General features: G+C 39.7%; 1 protein-coding gene across 12 annotated transcripts in view; it reads left to right on the plus strand.

Moving 5' to 3' along the window:
• Nucleotides 1-9339: 9339 nt before the first annotated feature.
• TANC2 (tetratricopeptide repeat, ankyrin repeat and coiled-coil containing 2) overlaps nt 9340-20078 on the plus strand; it is a 593508-nt gene continuing 582769 nt past the window's right edge. For 7 of the 12 annotated variants that reach the window (XM_058284490.1, XM_058284492.1, XM_058284494.2 and 4 more), the window contains exon 1: nt 9395-9895. The gene's annotated coding sequence lies outside the window, so the exon portion shown is untranslated. Of the gene's footprint in view, nt 9896-20078 lie in introns of all 12 variants that reach the window. The other 5 variants (XM_071210733.1, XM_071210734.1, XM_071210737.1 and 2 more) reach the window with 3 other exon arrangements.

The following is a 20078-nucleotide window of genomic DNA, read 5'->3' on the forward strand; positions in this document are numbered from 1 at the left end:
AAATTTAACTAGAGAGAAATTCCAGTGAAGGGCTGGGGTAGCTCTTGGAATCCAAGGATATGAATGTGATGGTTCCACAAACTCAAATGCTATCAGGTATTGTTTTACTTTGCCATGGGCTGCCAATGCAAATTACCAGAAATGGTTTGGGTTTTATAATGGGAATTTATTAGGGTCAAATATTATAGTCCCAAGGCTGTGAAAATGTCCAAATCAAGGCATCATCAGAGATGCTGTCTCACCAAAGGTCAGTTGCTGGTGATCCTGGAATCCTGCCACCTGGCAAGGCAACATGACAGCCGGTCTCCTCCTTCTCCTCCAGGCTCACTTTCTCCTCGAGTTCAGCTGTGGATGATAGAGTTATGCGGCTTTGTTTCTCCCTGGGTCTCATCTTTTCAGCTTCAGGCTGCTCTGATGAATCCAGCCTGTGACTTCTTTCTCAGCCTATTAGTGTTTCTCTGGTTTTCTGCAGCTGCAGGCGATCCTGGAGTCTTCTCTTACTTGGCAGGGTAAAAATGGCAGCTCTGTTCATTTCTCCTTCATTTATATAGGACTGCAGTGAGAGGATTAGGACCCACACTGGGCCCCATAGTCTAATCAAAGATCCTTACCAAAGTGATCTAATTAAAGTGATCTTATCAATGGTCCCTTAACTGAATCTAACCAAAAGGTTCCATATTAAATAGACTTACAAGTTGATGGGTTAACTTAAGAACATAATTTTCTGGGGTCCTCAAAAGACTCAAACCAGCACAGGTATATTCTGACTATCTCTCATTTATATATATTTTTGTTGTTTATTTATTTTTTATTCTTGTTGTGGTAACATATGTATAATGCAAACTTTCCCATTTTAACTTTTAAGTGTACAATTCAACAGCACTAATTACATTCACAATGTTGTGCTACCGCCATCCATTACCAAAACCTTTTCATCACTCCAAAGAGAAATCCCACACACACTAATTGATAACTTTCCATTCCTCCCTTACTCCCAACTCTTGGTACCTCTACTCTACTTTCTATCTCTATGATTTTGTTTATTCTAGATATTTCATATAAAGGGAATCATACAATTGTCCTTTGGTGTGACCGGCTAATTCACTCAATATGTTGTTTTCACTCAATGTTTTCAAGGTTCATCCATGTTGTAGCAGTATCAGAACTCTTCCTTTTTATGACTGAATAATATTCCATTGTATGCATATTCCACATTTTATTTATCCATTTGCTATTGATGGACACTTGGATTGTTTCCATCTTTCTCTCATATCTAATCTCTGATTTTTTTCTGGTCGTCAATCTCTCTTCCTCTTTCCTTCTGTTTTCCTCTGTTTCTTTTTCTGTTTCTGTTTCTCTCACCCCTGTATCCCCCGTCCTTTGTTCCTCAGGCTCATGTGTTAGGAAACATGCCAAGTAATAGCATTCACAACTTTAGTGAGAAACTGACTTGATTCTTTGGCTATAAAGTACAAAAATACCATAAAGTGTTCTGATTGGCCCAGCTTGGGCCAAGAGTTCTCTGGCAGCCAGTCCTGTGGGTGTCCATTACAAATTGTGTACCATGTAGAAATATGAATGCAGTTTTTCTTTCTCTATCTAGAGGATCTAGTGCTTCCATACAATTCTCAAAGGAAGAGGTTTTTAACTCAAAAACAGTAAAGAACGACTATAAACTAAAAATATGTCAAATCTATCTCCCTTCTTTTCTAAACCAGCTTTTCCTTCTAACCCCTGCTTCTGTCACTAATACCCCAGTATTCTAGATAGCTAGGTTTATTGTTTTATTGTACTTTGGTTTCTCATTGTTCTCTTTCCTCTGCATTCAGTTATACAGAAAGCCCTGTTAATTTTTCCATGCAATGGCTGTTGGAATGATGTGTTTCTATTTCCACTTTCACAATCCTTGACCATCAAACTGTCATCTATGTTAGCTCATTAAATCATAATGTCTTCTTAACCAGAACCCTATCACTTGTCCCTCTCTGCCCAAATCCACCCTATTAGACTAATTTTTTAAAACTAATGTTTTCCTGTCATTCTTCTGTTCAAGACTCCATTGTGTCTTTTATCCTGGCAATAAGACCCTCAACAATCTAAGATAGGCCCAGGCCTATTTTTCCGACCTCTTAGCAACTGATGTCTTATCTCTTTTGTTCAGCTGCACTTATTGTTCAGTGGTCTGTTCTTTAGACTTGTTACCTGACTACTTGTAGTTCACACTAAAGCTTGTCTTTATTAAGAAAGCACCTCAAAAGGGGCCCATTCTTTGACCTAAGAGTTATTATATTCATTTCCACCCTGGTATAGTCCTCCCTTTTCTTCTCCATCTACACATTTTACCCTTTATACTTTCTTCAAAAAGCAGCCCCATACCGCTTCTACCTTTTGGCCATTGTGACTGATGCTGCAGTCAATACTGGTATACAAATATTTGTCTGGGCCCCTGCCGTCAATTCTTTTGGGTATATACCTAGAAGTAGAATTGCTGGTCATTCTGCTTTTAACTTTCTGAGGAAATGCCAAACTGTTTTTTCCACAGCGGCTATACCCTTTAATATTCCCACCAACAATACAAGAGTGTTCCTGTTTCTCCACATTCTTTCCAACACCTTGTATTTATTTATTTATTTATTTATTTATTTATTTATTTAATTTATAAATAACCATCCTACTTGGCACTTTTCTAATGACTGATAAAGTTGAGCATCTTTTCATATACTTATTGGCCATTTGAATATTTTCTTTGGAGAAATGTCTGTTCAAATAGATGTTTTTAAATTGGGTTGTTTGTCTTTTTGCTATTGAGTTATAGAAGTTCTTTATATATTCTGGGTATTAAATCCTTATCAGCTATATGGTTTCCAAATGTTTTCACCCATTCTTGTCTTTGCACTTTAGAAGGAAGGATTCACTGCTGCCATGAAGATATTAGTTTTCAGTATGCCTTGCATGTTTTTGTTTCTCAAATACTCTATTAGTTTGTATTTAATTGCATTTTTGTAGTGCCATTTTGATTCTCTTCTTTAGTTTTGTCCTGTAATTTTTAGTTATTTTCTTAGTGGTTACCTTTGTAATTACAAAGAACATCTTAAACTAGTAACAACCCAGTTTGGCTAGTATCAACCTACTTTCAGTAGCCTATAAACTCTCTGCTTCTAAATATTGTGGTCCCTCTCCCTTTATATTGTTATTGTCTCAGATTACAACTTAATAGTGTGTGCCCACTAACATAGACTTTAAATGTTATTTTACACACTTGTTGTTAAGTCATATATGGGAGACAAAGCAGTTACAAACCAAAAGTACAATTATTACAGGATTTTTCATTGATCTTGGCAGTCACCATTACCAATGTTCTTTATTTCTTCTTATGGCTTTGCGTTTCTTTCTAGTGTCTTAACTATAATCCATGCTGTATAGAAGTGCTCCAAAATGTATTCATCAAATGCAACGAATATGCCACACTGATGAAAGAACTTGGTGATGTGGCAGGAATGTGTGTGGGGGTGGGAAGTGGGGGTATATGGAATCCTCTTATATTTTTAAAGGTAACATTTTGTATGATCTATGTATCTTTAAAAATTTTTTTTAAATCTCTTAATAAAAAAAAGACTTATTTTATTTATTTATTTTTCCCCATTTACTCATTGTTTGCACTTGCTGTTTCTGTTCATCTTCCTTGTTTCCTTAGGAGGAACAGGGAACTAAACCTGGGACCTCTGATGTGGGAGGGTGACACATAATCACTTGAGCCATCTCCACTCCCTGCTTTGTTGTGTCTCTCATTATGCTTTCCTTGTGTCTCTTATTGCATCAGCTCACCACACCTGCCCGTCATGTCAGCTCGCTGTCTTCTTTGGGAGGCACCAGGAACCAAACCGGGGACCTCCCATGTGGGAGGTGGGAGCCCAATCACTTGAGTCACATCCACTTCCCTGTCTAGCATCCTTTTAATTCATCCTGAAGTAAACCCTTTCATATTTCTTGTAGGTCAAGTCTTCTGGCAATGAACTCTTTCAGCTTTTGTTTATCTGTAAATGTGTTAACTTCCTTATTTTTGAAAGATAATTTTGCTGGATAGAGAATTCTTGGTTGACAGTTTTTCTTCAAGGACTTTAATTATGTCATCCCACTCTCTTAGGTCTCCATGAAGGAAATTTGCTGTTAATCTTATCAAGGATTCCTTGCATGTGACAAGTTGCTTCTCTCTTGCTGATCTCAAAATTCTGTCTTTCATTCTAATGGGTGTTTGTGTAGATCTCTTGAGTTTATCCTGCTTGGAGTTTGTTGAGCTTGCCGGCTGTATATATTCATATCTTTTATCAGACTTGGAAAGTTTTCAGTTATTATTTCTTCAAATACTTTTTCTTCCCCTTTCTTGCTCTCTCATCTTTCTGGGACTCCAATGCTGCATATGCTGATGTACTTGACAATAACCCACAGGACCGTCAGGATTTCTTCTTTTTTTTTTCTTCTTTCCACTACTCACACTAGATAATTTCAATTGTCTTTTCTTAAAGTTCACTGAAACTTTCTTCTGCTGGCTCAAATCTGCTGTTCAATCCATGTAGTGAATTCTTTCATTAAAATTATGATACTTTATAAAACCAAAAATTCTCTTTTGTTGATTTTTCCCCTAATTTTTATCTCTTTATTTTGTTTAGACAATGTTTTCCTAATTTCCTTTAGTACTTTGTATATGGATTTCTATAGCTCATTGAACATATTTAAGACTGTTGATTTAAAGTCTTTGACTAATAGTTCCAAAGCATGAACTCTCTTGGAAATGGTTTCTGGCAGTCCTTTCTTTTCTTTTTCTTTTTTCCTGTGCATTGGCTATGACTTCCTATTTCTTACTGTATTTTATAATTTTTTGTTGAGAACTGGGCATTCTGAGTATCATGTTGTTATAGCTCTGGAAATCTAGTTCTCCTAATCCTCTGGGATTGCTAGGTGTTTTTTGTTGTCGTTGAGGGCTGGTTTCAATCAGTGACTTCTCCAAATTATTTTGTTCCCAAAAAGAGAATGGAAAGAAAAAAGCAAGAGAGAGAAAAAATGTACTGTTTCCTTAAAACGTCTCTGCTGCCTTTGCCCCAGGGGGGTTAGAACAATGGTTGCCCTCAGAATGGGCCTTCCCCATTGATCTGAAGTAGTTGAATAAAAGCAGTGATTAGGGAAGTAGACATGGCTGAAGAGATTGGGCTCTCGCCAACCGTATGAGAGGTTCCTGGTTTGGTTTTCAGTGCCTCCTAAAGAAGACAGCAAGCTGGCAAGATGGGTAGGTACAGCAAGATGATGCAACAAGATGATGCAATAAGAGACACAAGAAGAAAAACATAATGAGAAACACAACAAAGTAGGGAACAGAGGTGGCTCAAGTGATTAGGTGCCTCCCTCCCACATCAGAGGTCCCAGGTTCAGTCCCCAGTGCCTCCAAAAGAAAGAAGGAAGATGAACAGACACAGCAAGTGCAAACAATGAGGGGGTGGGGAGAAATACATAAATCTTTAAAAAATTAAATAAAAGCAGTGATTATTGATCAGACCACACACCCCTGGATTTTGGAGGTCTAGATCCTTATAGTTCATCCTGGCAACAGCAAGCTGTACCAGGAGTCCAGACTGCAGTCCCCAACACTGACTGCCACCTAATCTGTGGGGATGGTGGCCATTGCACAGAGTGTGAAATTCAGTTTACCACAATTTACCAGCCTCTTCCTCCAGCTCTTCTCTGGATGCTGTATGGTGTTCCAATAGACTCCAGAGTGCCAAAATAGTTGATTCAGACAGTTCCTGGCAATTCAATAGTTGTTTTGGTGGAGAGACCAATTCCTGGAGCCTCCTACTCTGCTATCTTCCCACAGTCCTCCTCAAATGGATTTTTAGTAGGTAAAAATTTATCATTCTCAGGATTTCTGGTATCAGTAATAGGAAAGGAAATCAGGGAGAAGAGTTGAGAACAGAGGAGGCGTCTGTCTATGCTCTATGACCCTTCCATACCCCCACCCTTATCTCTGCAAGGGCAGATCATTACAATGTGGAAGCAAATTGCAAGACTTGGCAATAGAACTACATAGAAGAAAATTGGCTTAGTAAAAACATGTTGGATGATCAAAGCAGCAAAGCAGTGAGTACATTTCAGTATGCACTGGCACTGCCCACTGTGAAAATGGGATTTGGGAAAGGTCAGCCAAAAGAAATGGGGAGTGATCCTTGGAAGTATGGTGAGGGCAGTGAGTCAGAGTTACCCATTTTGTCAGACAGAGCAAGACACTGTGGGTCACAGTTATTCTAGCATACTGTGGGAAAACATAACAATTCGTCTGCTAAAATTGACCAATTACAGTGTTTTCTAATTTTTAGGAAAAATGGGCTTGAAAGTTTTCCTATTGTGAAAGGAAAAGTTCCTTTGGTACTTTCTTTTCCTTTCAAAAGAGAAATTCAGATGTGATTTCTTAAAAACACCTGATTTTTGATAAATGGAAATCGGCAGAAACATAATATAGACATAATTAGTGCTGGTAAAATTGTCCATATAGCAGAAATAAATCTATGTATATTTCATGATGTTTCACAATGAGCACCATGATATCTAGGTGCTGCCACTCAAACTAGTTTGAAAAACAAAGCATTGCACCCCAGTGACTGCCTTTTGTTATTTCTCCAGGCAGGAGTATTATTTGCTTTCATCAAACTCATAGGGAAAGGATTAGATACAAAGCAACCTTTAAAATAAATTTAAAATAAATAAAAAAAGACCAAAGGAGAATAAAAGAATGTCAATTTGGGTGTAAAAAGAATTACATAATTGTAGCTACTGTTTCCTAACCATTTTTTATATACCAGGCTCTGTGCTAAGTATTTTTCAAACATAAATTTCATTTACTCTTTGTAACCATCCTATGAGGTAAGTATCATTATCCACATTAGGCAGAAGAAAAGAAGGCTAAGAGACTTGCTCAATCGAGGTCACATAGTTGGTAAAGTGGTGGGTGGCATTTCAAATCCAGGTTTTCTGACTTCAGTGATAATAACACTGTAATCCTTCTAATTTTGTGTATATGCAATTAAAAAAAACTTTTAAAATTGACATACAGTAAAGTGTGATCTTTTTTTTTTTAAAGATTTATTTATTTCTCTCCCCTCCCCCCACCCCAGTTGTCTGTTCTCTGTGTCTATCTTCTGTGTCTTCTTCTTTGTCCACTTCTGTTGTCAGCGGCACTGGGAATCTGTGTCTTTTTGTTGCATCATCTTGTCGTGTCAGCTCTTTGTGTGGGTGGCGCCATTCCTGGGCAGGCTGAACTTTTTTTTGTGCTGGGTGGCTCTCCTTATGGGACGCACTCCTTGTGCGTGGAGCTCCCCTACGCGGGGGACACCCCTGCGTGGCACAGCACTCCTTGCAGTGCATCAGCACTGTGCATGGGCCAGCGTCACATGGGTCAATGAGGCCCGGGGTTTGAACCGCGGACCTCCCATGTGGTAGACGGACGCCCTAACCACTGGGCCAAGTCCGCTTCCCAAGTGTAATTTTTGCATAAGTATGCACTTTTGTAATCAGTAACCAGATCTAGATATTGAGCGTTTCCAGCAACCCAGAAGATTCCTCCCTTGACCCCTCTCAGTCATAAGTAATCACAATTCTGTTTCTATTAATACAGTTTTTGTCATAATCTAATTTTTCAGAGTTACTACCAAAAGATTTCATATACCAGTTCTGACCTTACCATTTTAGCTTTTGTAATTATTCAAAGCTGCTCTAGCTCTAAATTTTGAAGCACTCACTGTAGAGAATAGTATTAGGATGTAGCTTCATACTCAATTTCTTGTATTGTTCTGAAATTAATACTAATTTTAAAAACTTAAACTCGTTAGATGAAGTGTTCCTGAATGGGGTAGATTAAAAGGGCTGTAACAAACGAACCAACCAACCTTCCTACCTTAGAAGCTCCACAGAATTTTCTTAGTGATTTGGTGCATCTATTTCCATTCATGGAGTCTCATCAGGAACTGGATGGCCATGAAAGGTCATTTCAGTTTATGGAAGGGAAGACTAGCCAGGCAGAGTATGTCATAGCGATTGCTTTGCATCATCTTACAGCACGTGAAAAAAATTTATGTCCTGAATATCTTCCACAGTTGATTTGCTGTTTTTCGATAAAGGAAAGGAATGGTAAACGGTAAGGAGACGGAGGAGAGTGGGTGGGCAGAGGTGATATGACCTAATATCCTTTCAATGAGGCCTTAATGTGGTGATTTTTCGTGCCTTGTAGATTAGCTTTTTTTTTTTGTCTTTAGTTATTTTTTTAATGTTACATTAAAAAAATATGAGGTCCCCATATACCCCCCATCCCCCTCACCCCACTCCTTCCCCCATAACAACATCCTCCTCCATCATCATAAGACATTCATTGCACTTGGTGAATACATCTCTGAGCACCGCTGCACCTCATGGTCAATGGTCCACACCGTAGCCCACACTCTCCCACAGTCCACCCAATGGGCCATGGGAGGACATACAGTACCAGGTAACTGTCCCTGCAGCACCACCCAGGACAACTCCAACCCCTGAAAATGCCCCCACATCACATCTCTTCCTCCCACTCCCTACCCCCAGCAGCCACCATGGCCGCTTTCTCCACACCAATGCCACATTTTCTTCTTTTACTAATCACAATAGCTTATGTATAGAATACTTGTTATCCAACCTGGGAGTGACAGAAGCAGTGGTCGCAACTTTACCTCAGGTTCTCCAGCTGTGGTTGATGACTTTGCAATTACTCCAGAAAACAGTATCCCCCTCATGCCCACCTTGTTGATTTTGCACTTCATTCTGATTCCCACCCCAGTCAACTATGACAATTTGAACCGGTCTACAGGTTATAATTGAGGATCAGGGAGAGAATGACTGACACTTGTTCGGACTCAATGACTTTAGGGGTGATATGTGCCTAAGGGATTGAAGCGGCCATCAAAGCAAGAGGGCTGGCTCTGACAAGCACGTGATGGTCGCAGTCACCTCGAGAGTGACATCACCCCTGGGGCTGAGCCTTCGCTACCCAGGGCCCTGTCTCCTACGGAGCTTCCTCCTCTCTTTCCCCCTCCCACCAATACCGTCGATCCCACCAGTCAAAGCTCCTTGAGGAAATGCCCAGACAGCCAGAGCAACCCAGGCAAGGCCCAGTCTCTCCGCGCAGAAATTTTCCTCTCCGCTCTCTCCTCTAGCCGCTCCCCACCCCCAAACTGAGGAGGGGCCGGGGCGCGCGTGCTCCACCACGCACGCGCCCCCACGCACGCGCTCTCCCTCCGCGTTCGCGCTCCTCCCCACCCCGGCCCGGAGGGGGCGGGGCGGCGGGCGGCCTGCGAGGGTGCGACGCCCCCGGCGCGGCGGCGGCGCTAGCGAGCGGCGGGTTGAGCGCGGGGAGCTGGGCGCGCTGCTGCGGCAGGGCCGGCTGGCACGTTCTCCTCGCCAAGCCGCCCGCTCTCCGGGCAGAGCTGCGGGCGCGCCGAGCGCCGGCCCCGCGGCCTCCGGCGTTGCCCTCCCGCCGCTGCGCTCCGCGCCTCCGCCGGCGTCTCCGCCCCCGTTCCCATCCCCCTCGCGCTCACCTCCCGGCTGCGCCGCGCGCGAGGCGGAGCGAGGAGCCCGCGGCCGCCGCCGAGCTGAGGGGCGAGAGCCTCGCCCGCGCCGCCGCTGACAGGAGGATCGCCGCGGGTTGCGCTCGTCGGCCGGGAGGCCCCCGCGGTCTTTCCGGGACGCCGACCCACCGCGGGGCGTCCGGGGGCTGCGAGGTACCCTGGGAATCGCGGGCGGCGCCGGCAGGCGGCCGCGGTCCTCACGGGAGACCCCGGGGACTGGAGCTTGAGCCCGAGGTGCGGCGAGCCCCTCAGAGCGGCAGGTAAGAGACCCGAGGGAGCAGGGAAAGGAAGGATCCCTCAGGGACGGGGACATTCGCCTCCGACGCCTCGGAGCCAGGGAGAGGGGCGGGGGCGAGCGGGCCGCCAGCGAAATGGGCAGCCGAGTGCCTCGGACGCCCGAGGCTTGGGGAAGGTTGCCTCCGAATGCTGGCTTTAAGGGTGGCTTCCGGAGGGTCTGGCGGCGGTCACTTTGGTGTCATCCCAGGTGTCATGGAATTTGGTACCAAGAGCGCCTCCGGATGACGGGGACCCAGGATGCGATGCTAGGCAGGTTGCTAAACGTGGCAGGGAATGTGATGCAGAACGAGTCGCAAAATGTGCGCCCAGATGCAGCATCAAAGTAGTGAAATGTGCCAGGTAAGGCACAGGGCAGGGTGGCTTGTGTGGTGCTGAAATTCATGGTAGAAGTTTTATTGGCGATATTAATAATTCCTCTGGGAAAGGAGGTATAGTATAAGAAAAGATTAATAGGGCTCATTGCTAGATATTTTACCGCAGGAAATCGAGAGGAGACAGGATAAGCTATGTTTGAGATAAAGTCCCCACGTGAAAGAAAGCAAATTGTTTCTGGTGGTGAGATTCGAATAAAAGAAATAGAGCTAACATAATTTCAGGTTTCACCATCAGCGTATAGAGCCCTGATACAATTGTATCTTGTTCTCTTTTCTAGGTGTGGAATGTTTAAAATGGTTTTCCCGAAACATAAACAATAGTAATTAGTATTAGAAAGATTTGGTGTTTTGGGTGTCTTTCACTCTCAGCTCCTCTCCAGGGAAAGGGAGGGGGCTACTCTTAAGCATGATTGTGAGTTCAATTCAATTAAGCAAATGGGGAAATATTTTCCATATGTGCCCCTTTCTCCATTTTACACAGGTGAAAATATCTGAAATGAGGAAAACAAAACAATATGGTGAACAAAAGGGATACGTTTTCAGGCCTTTTCAAGGGTTGGAGCCAAAAGCTGTGGCAGTGGTTAATTACAGAGAATGGCAGTAGTGAAATATTCTTGCATGCTCTTGGTTTTGGGATGGCAAAATAAAAAAATTGAATACAGTAAAACAACGTAAAAACAACATGGATACTGTCAGTAGAGCTCTTCTTGCAGCATTTCCCAGGTAGAGCGGATCGTCTCGGAATGTGAGTGGAAGAATAAAATATTAAATAGTCACTCCCCCCCCCCAATTACCCACATTGTGCAAAAACATTGTGACTTCCATTTACGAAGGACATCTGTGTTTTGAGAGGATTGGCAGAGCATACTGGAATTTCAGAAGTAACAAAAGACAGCTTAGTGAGCTATTTACTGTACCTTATATATGCATACAATGAATGTATAATATGAAACAAAAGCAAAAATATGTGGATGTGTTCATTAGGATATATTTAGTTATTGATGAGATTTTAGTGTTTTATGTTAGAATTCTTATAGAGAAACCAAATTACTTGCCTGCATGTTTTTCTGTATTATAGTAATTTGTCGGATAATTTGAAAATTCGTACTGATTGGCTTCCTTTTGGATCCAAAATCAGCCATGGAGGGATCTTTTGCTTCAAAGGCAAAACTAGGTTTGCCTTGATAATTGATTTTTGGTTTTAGTGTTTTCTGTAGATATGTCCCTCACCTTGAGGCTCTATTTGGACTAAAGAAGAGAGGAAAGGGCCAGAGGAGAATAAAGAGCAGTTCTGTTGGGTCTTCCTGTTTTGTTCTGACTGTTAAGCCATATGTACTGCCACCCCCTACTGTCTGTAGGAAGAGGTGTCACAGAGCCCCATTCTTTTCCTGTTATCACTGCCCCCTTGTGTAAGGGAAGAAATGGATATTTGCACTTCTGAGAACCACTGTCCTCAGGTTTTTCTTGATAGAGTGGCTATATAGATTTATTAATTGCCTGTTCTTTTTAGAGTTGTAGAGCTTTCTAATTTGATGTCCATTTTTAATGGTATCTAATTTGAGTCAGTAAGTCAAATTGTAAAGAATGTTTTCAATATGTTCTGGAAGGTAGTGCAGTACTACCACTAGTAATAACTCATACTTACATAGCCTATTCTGTGCTAGTCCTGTTTCACATGTTTTAGATATAATTAACTCATTTAATCACTTCCAACACACTAGTAGGTATGTACTACTATTTCCATTTTACAGATGAGAAACTGAAGCACAGAGAGGTTAAATAACTTATCTCAAATTATATAGCTAGGACATGATTGAGCTAAATTTCAGTTCAGGAACTCTGGCTCCAGACTCTGCTCTTAACCCTCTCACTCAAATTAGTGGTGACAATGCATAATTAGAATGCATGTGTTCATCATAAAGCAAATACAGTAGCTGTGGATAAACCTTGTAACACATAAGTGGTAAACCTACAGATACAAAAAAATACAGTTATTTATAGAATGAACATTTCTATTTAGGAATTAATTTTTGTAATCCCTTTTTGGCATTATGATTAGAGGAGTATCAGTATGTTTTGTATGGTCAAAGAAATATTTGTGATGGAGTTTGGTTTATGAGGGGACTTTAGAGGTAAAAAGTTACTTTCAGGTTTGATGTTTGTATGTATAATAAATATATATGTATTTAATTAAACCATTTCTTTAAAAGCATGAGTAAACCTTTACTGGTAATTTTTTTTGTAGGAAAATTAGGGAGAAGCTATATGATGTTTTTCCTATCTGCTCAATGACCTCTGTTTTATTTATTTTAAAAAGTAATTAACAAAACTGTATTGGATGCATATGCACATTTTTCCTCTTCCAGTAACAAATATTTGCTGAGATTTTTTCTCGCATTTAAGCGTTGTTTTATAGATAGTGCCTACATATGAAATATTTATAAAAACGTATGGTGTATGAAGAATGACAATACAGCACTCATATATATTCCACCCAGTTTAATAAATGGAACATTACATCCTACACTTTTAGCATTTATTTTCTTCTCTTAGTCAAACTGTTTCTGCCATTCTTTTCATCAAAAACTTTTCCAGTTAGATTGTGAATCACACATCTCTTGTAACTGAACACTCCATTTTTTTTAAAGATTATTTTATTTATTTATCCCTTTTGCCATGTTGTTTTTGCGTTTCCTGTCTGCTCTCTGTGTCTGTTTTGATGTGTGCTGTCCGTGTTTGCTCGTCTTCTCTTTAGGAGGCACCAGGAACGAAACCTGGGACCTCCCATGTGGAAGAGAGGTGCTCAATCACCTGAGCCACCTTAGCTCCCTGGTTTGTGTGTCTCTCATTGTCTTTCCTCTTTATGTCTCTTTTGTTGCATCATTTTGTTGCATCAGCTCACTGTGCCTGCCCACCATGCCAGCTCACCTTCTCCAGAGTCACCAAGAACTGAACCTGGGACCTCCTGTGTGGTAGGCAGAAGGCCAATTGCTTGAGCCACATCTACTTCCTTCTCTTAATTTTTATATACATTTGTTGATATGGGAATTCAGTGTAATCTGATAAAACTTATTTAGGATATATGTTTATATAATTTAGTATATTTAATAAATTGTCATAAACTTAGACCATACTCTTTATTTGTATTGGTTGGTAGTTCATTTTAGCATACTTTGCTTTTGAAACCTATTTGATTCGCATCTGCATCTTTATTAAAATAAAGATTTACTATCATTGTTAGACATAAGTAGATTATTTCCCTCTTCCATCATTGATTCTTGACTGTTTGTACCAGGTCTCCTTTTTCTCTCATCCCTATAAATGTCTTTGCTCTTAGAGTAGTTTCTGAATACAAGAATGTGCATTATTTTGAATGGAGAAGGAAGTAGACCCTGTCTGAATAATTCCAAAAGGGGGATATTGGGAAAGTTGATAATGATTAGATATATGGTAGAACAAGTGTGCATAAAAGAAATACATCAGAATTCTCTCCTTGTCCTATTTCTTTCTCTTACAATAGAATTAAAATTGAATCGCTAGACTCACACCGATTGGGCACACTAGTTGAATTATGTTGGATGCAGTACATAGAATCACTAGTGTTAGCTGCAGTGTTTTTATTAATGTATCCAGATTTTATTTCAAGAATCTACAACAAGCTGTTGGAGATGGCTGTTTAGTTTTCTAGCACTGGTCTGATCAAGGTAAAATATACTGTAAAATAATTTGGAAAATAGTTGAATTATTTGGACATTACTTTTTTCCTCATGAATAAATTGACACTCAATTGTCATATCAGCTTAATATGCCTGTGATCATCAAATGCTAAGATTATTTGGAGAGAAGGCTCTGTATAAATCTATATAAATAAATAGATTAGACTTTGTTATACCACTTTTCAAACTCCTTTCTTTTTATAAAATTTGAGATTCTGATATCAGTCTTTGAAACTGAGTAGTTGTGTTAGTGTGAAAGATCTTGTGTGTTTTTCGAGACTCCCAATTGTCCAAACTACAGCCCATGGGCCATATCCTCCAGCCTACCATCTGTTTTTGTACGCCCTGCAAACTAAGAATGGCTTTTACAGTTTTAAATGGTTAAAATCAAAAGAGGAATAATGCTTTGTGATGTGTGAAAATTTTATGATATTCAAATTCATTATCAATAAAGAGAATTTTATTGAAACATAGCCATGTTCAGCCATTTACATGTTGGCTATGGCCGTTTTGGGGTACAGCGGCAGAGTTTAGTAGTTACAACAGTAGTTGACATACACTGTATGCCTACAATGGAAATATTTATATAATGAATACTTAGACCTTTTACAAAAAAGGTTTTCTAGCCCTTGGTGTATTATATAGTCTGTGACTGCTTTATAGTCTAAAGTGTTTGTTGAGCATAATGGTACACCAATATGTCTGTTGATGGTCTTTGTGGGGGAGAACTGTTTCTGTCCATTAATTGAGAAAGATTGGTCATTTTGCCCTAGTACTGACTTATCTGACAGGCTCCTACTGTACCTCCTTATGACACCCTTATTATATCTAATTCTGGAGAAGTTTCTGACAAAATGTGTTATTAGAGTTGTTTCCTTTCCTTTTTGTTTTTTGGAAAGGTATCCCAAGTGGAGAGGTTTGGAGTACATAACATAAGAGAACATTTTTTCTTTGTTTTCACAGGTCCCAGTCTCTCACATACTTTTGCATATTGAAAAGATCATGGTTATATGAAGTTACTTTAAAAGAAAATCCTTGATTTTGTCGGTTAGTTTGTTATGCAGACCACCTTGTGTGGAAGACAGTGTAAGAGTTTAGTTGAATTAGTTATTGGAAAAACTTGGGCATGTTTATGCAGTGTATTAACATATTCACTTGCTCATTTACTTAAATGTTTATTGACTACTATGTGTAATTAGTAACTTTTAATACTGTAGTTTTTCAATTGAGGGTAGAAATTTCATATTCTTCATTAATTAGAGGTAAAGTTGTAATTCAAAATTCTGTGACTTAGAGTCCATCTCCCTCTGGGAAAAATGTACCTTAAAAAATATGTAGCATGTATTAATATTTGTCAGTTTCCTAGATTTTCACTCAGTGTTGACAAGCTTTGCTGTTTTCTTTATGCGGCTAAAGTATTATGAAAAGGAAAGCATTCATGTATATATTCCTTTTCATAAGTATCAGCAAGTATTGCAGACACAAGATTCACGAAGAAAAATATGTAAGCATTAACTTAGAAAACTTTTGTTACTCCAAAAAGATAACTTTGAACCAGGTAGCCATTGTTGCTTTCCTTGTTCTATCATAGCATGCTACCATTATTATAGTGATGATGAATCTGATTATATGGCACCAGTTTTTTATTGCCATGGAAACTCCTTTCCTCACCAGTGGATCTGGCCTAATTAAACTTGGAAATGGGAATGGGTATGTAGATACTGTGATTTATTCCCATTAGGCATGGGGAATCTCTTTCAGATCTCAGTAAGTTCTCTCTTCTAAAATGAAGAAAGTCTCTTTTAGCCCTTTGTTCCTAATCTTACATTAGGGTCCAACAATATCTAGTTCTAGTTGCTAAAATTTGATAAGACAGATTGAAACTTGATGGATATTTGTTGTACTCTGGAATTCTATTTCTGTTCAAATGCCATGGAATCCTGTAGGGCTTTCTGGGAAAGTAGATTTGGGTGAACTAAGATAATTAGCTTGAGTAGACATATGTGGGATGAAGTCTTATTAAAACAAGCAAGTAACCAACCAACCAACCACACACCCAAATCCTGCTTCATCATTAGAGAATCTTGGCTTTTCCTTGTTAGGGCTTTAAAGAAAAAGAGAGATTGCTTTTGGAAGTTGTTTAGTCATTCCTATATTATAGGATGACAATATTGTTGTTTGGGTATAAGAAGCTTTTGAAATTCTACAGTGACAGAACCTATTGTATTGTAGAAATAACATGAATTTATGAGTTTTTGAATCATGAAAATGAGTTTGAATTACTGTGCTGTCACTTTCTAGCTATATGAGGGGCTAAAACTTATCTTTCAGGGTTTTTATGATGATGAAATAATCTCAGTGCAAACCCTAGGACAATGTCTGGTACTTAATAAATGGTAATTTTTATTAGGCTTTGGGAAGTGTTCTTTCTCTTTCGTGATGTGTGCCTATTCTATTCTGCATGTTTTTTACTGGCATTGTCAGTCCAGCTTTTCTTTATCTTGTCCTACTCTCCTTGTCAGCCTTGCATGACATTTAAAAAACCTGTGGTATTTCAGCTACTAATTTATTTTATTTGGGCCCTGGAATTTTCTTTTTTGAAGAATTTGATGAGAACTGAAAGAGTTCTTAAATAGCTGCAAACTTAAAAATAAAACCTCCTAAGGAAAAACTGCTGGCAGACTCCTATTATGCATTTCTTCTTGGAATATGTCCCTTTATATACCACAAACTTGACAAAAAATTAATTTTAAGTCTCTCCTATAAAACAACAAACCTTAGCATTTCTTGAAACAATGAATCCTTGGACAAATTTTTTTTATATGGTCATATAAATGTTTTCAACTTTTATGGACAGCTCTCATTTCATAAATAATAATTGGAAATCTGTATATGAAAATTTGTCCCACCAATGCTCCAGGTTGACTGCTTCTTATAATTTTTCTTTTTAAAAAATTTGTATGTGAGATTTAATCAAGGTAGAATGCTCAGCGGATTTTATTGTTCATTTGTTTTTGATCTCTACCTCCTTGAAAAAAAAAACCATATATTTACTGTGTAAAGTAGTACACTGTAAAAAAATTCCTTCTTTCTGCAGTATAGATAGTAAGCTAACTATTGCGAATTTAATATTTTCCCCATATTTCAGTTATTTCTGTAACACTTTGCCTATTTCTGCTAGTCTATATGTCATCCCTACAATTATTTATTAAATACATTTCTTTAAATGTATTTGACCCACTTTCTCTTAGTTTCATTTACTATTGTCATAATATTCATGAACTGGGAAACGGACTTTGGCCCAGTGGTTAGGGCGTCCGTCTACCATATAGGAGGTCCGCGGTTCAAACCCCGGGCCTCCTTGACCCGTGTGGAACTGGCCATGCGCAGTGCTGATGCGCGCAAGGAGTGCCGCGCCATGCAAGGGTGTCCCCCGCGTGGGGGAGCCCCACGCGCAAGGAGTGCGCCCATGAGGAAAGCCGCCCAGCGTGAAAAGAAAGAGCAGCCTGCCCAGGAATGGCGCCGCCCACACTTCCCGTGCCGCTGACGACAACAGAAGCGGACAAAGAAACAAGACGCAGCAAATAGACACCAAGAACAGACAACCAGGGGAGGGGGGGAAATTAAATAAATAAATAAATCTTTAAAAAAAAAAAATTCATGAACTGATGAGGTAGTGGTAGTTGTAAATAAAAAGTAGTCCATCCTGAAGTCATTTTGCTTAAGCACTTAGAGAAAGCCCTTTTATATGCAACTTTTGGTTCCAGATTGGATTGTTTTGTATTTTTTTATTTTTTATTTTTTATTTTTTTTAAAGATTTATTTATTTTATTTATTTAATTCCCCTCCCCTCCCCCGGTTGTCTGTTTTCTGTGTCTTTTTGCTGCGTCTTGTTTCTTGTTTCTTTGTCCGCTTCTGTTGTCGTCAGAGGCACTGGAAGTGTGGGCGGCGCCATTCCTCAGCAAGCTGCTTCCTCCTTCGTGCTGGGCGGCTCTCCTTACGGGGTGCACTCCTTGCGCGTGGGGCTCCCCTACATGGGGGACACCCTGCGTGGCGCGGCACTCCTTGCGCGCATCAGCACTGCGCATGGGCCAGCTCCACACGGGGCTTGAACCACGGGCCTCCCATGTGGTAGACGGACGCCCTAACCACTGGGCCAAAGTCCGTTTCCCTGTTTTGTATTTTAAAATAAATGAACTTCGTAACTATTTTTCTCCTTGCTTTGGATAATTGAATTCTTTTCTTGTCTTGGGATATGTTAAAAGTAGGCATTTCTGGGGAACAGATGTAGCTCAAGCCCTTGAGTGCCTGCTTCCCACATGGGAGGTTGGTTTCTGGTTCTCCTTAAAAACAAACAAAAAAACAACAAAAAACAAACAAACAAAAAAACCAACTCAAAGAAACTGATGTGGCTCAGTTTTTGAGACTCAGTAGTTGAGCACCAGCCTCCCACCTCTCACATACGAGGTCCAAGGGGTCCCATACATCAGTCCTCCACCAACACCTTGCATTGTTGTGAGACATTTGTTAGAGATTATGAAAGAATATTGTCAAAATCTTACTACTAATTATAGTCCTTATCTTACATTTAGTGTATTTTCCCCCCAACCCACCCTATTATTATTTTTTAAATATATTTTTTATGACAGAAGCTGTAAACTTACAGAACAGTCATGCACATGTGCACAATTCCTAAACAACATCCATCTATCATTGTACCATACTGTGGTGGGACATTTGTTTCAGATAAAATAATATCATCTGATTGTTACCACATCCAAAGTATACATTTGGCACACATTCTCCCTACTACCCCATTATCAACACATTACATCTTTGGCATAGATACAAGCATATTACATTATTACTTCTAACCACAGTCTATAGGTCACTCCAGTTGTATTTTTCCCGTGCTTCTCCATGTTTCCACCACCCTACAGTAGTGATATACATTTGCTCTAGCTCACAAATGACACTTTTGCATCTCTACCATCAACCACAATTCTCATTCACCTCTTGGTTTATTGTGCTATTCAGTTCCTAGATTATTCTCTAGCATTTTCTCAGTTGGAATTTACATCCCTATACTACCATTTTCAGCCACATCTCCATTTATAAATTAGCTGTTACTCACTATTTGTTACCATTCACTCTATACATGTCCACACTTTTACATTAAAGCTAATTAAAACTTCCACATACATCATATCATTGTCTTCTTGCCTCCATGATTTCTGGTGAGAAATCAGCATTTAATCTTATTGGGTATCCCTTCTATGTGATGCACTGCTTTTCTCTTGCTGCTCTCAGAATTCTTTGTCTTTGGCATTTGACATTCTGATTAGTATGTGTCTTGGAGTTGGTCTATTCGGATTTTTTTGGATGGAAGTACGTTGTGCTTCTTGGGCATGGATATCTATGTCATTCAGTAGGGTTGGGAAAATTTGTACCATTATTTCTTTAAACATTCCTTCTATCCTTTTCCTTTTCTCTTCTCTTTCTGGGACACCCATGAAATGTATGTTTGCACGTCTTTTGCTGTCTTTAAGTTCCCTGAGACCTTGTTCAATTTTTTCCATTCTTTTATTCATCTGTTCTTTTGTATGTTCACTTTCAGAGGCCATTTTTTCAAGCTTACCAATTCTTTTTTCTGCCTCCTCAGATTTGCCATTACATGATTCCAATGTTTTTAAAATTGCATTTATTGCAGCTTTCATTCCCATAAGATCTGCTGTTTTTCTATATATGCTTTCAAATTCTTCTTTGTGCTCATCCAATGTCGTCTTAATATTCTTAATCTCTTTAGCCATCTCATTGAATTTCTGAAGGAGATTTGTTCAAACATCTGTGATTAGTTGTCTCAACTCCTTTATGTCATCTGGAGGCTTACCCTGTTTCTTTAACTGGACCATATCTTACTGTTTCTTGGTGTGGATTGTCTTTTTTGTTGGTGTCTTGTCATCTGGCTAACTAGAGTATTTATTCTGGGTACAGTTTTTCTCTTCAGTTTAGGGCTTCCTGCCCTTTCTTCCTTGCTTGTTGTGCAGTAGGCAGTA

This window comes from Dasypus novemcinctus, chromosome 21 (genome assembly GCF_030445035.2).
Source record: "Dasypus novemcinctus isolate mDasNov1 chromosome 21, mDasNov1.1.hap2, whole genome shotgun sequence".
In the NCBI taxonomy this organism is placed as follows: domain Eukaryota; kingdom Metazoa; phylum Chordata; class Mammalia; order Cingulata; family Dasypodidae; genus Dasypus; species Dasypus novemcinctus.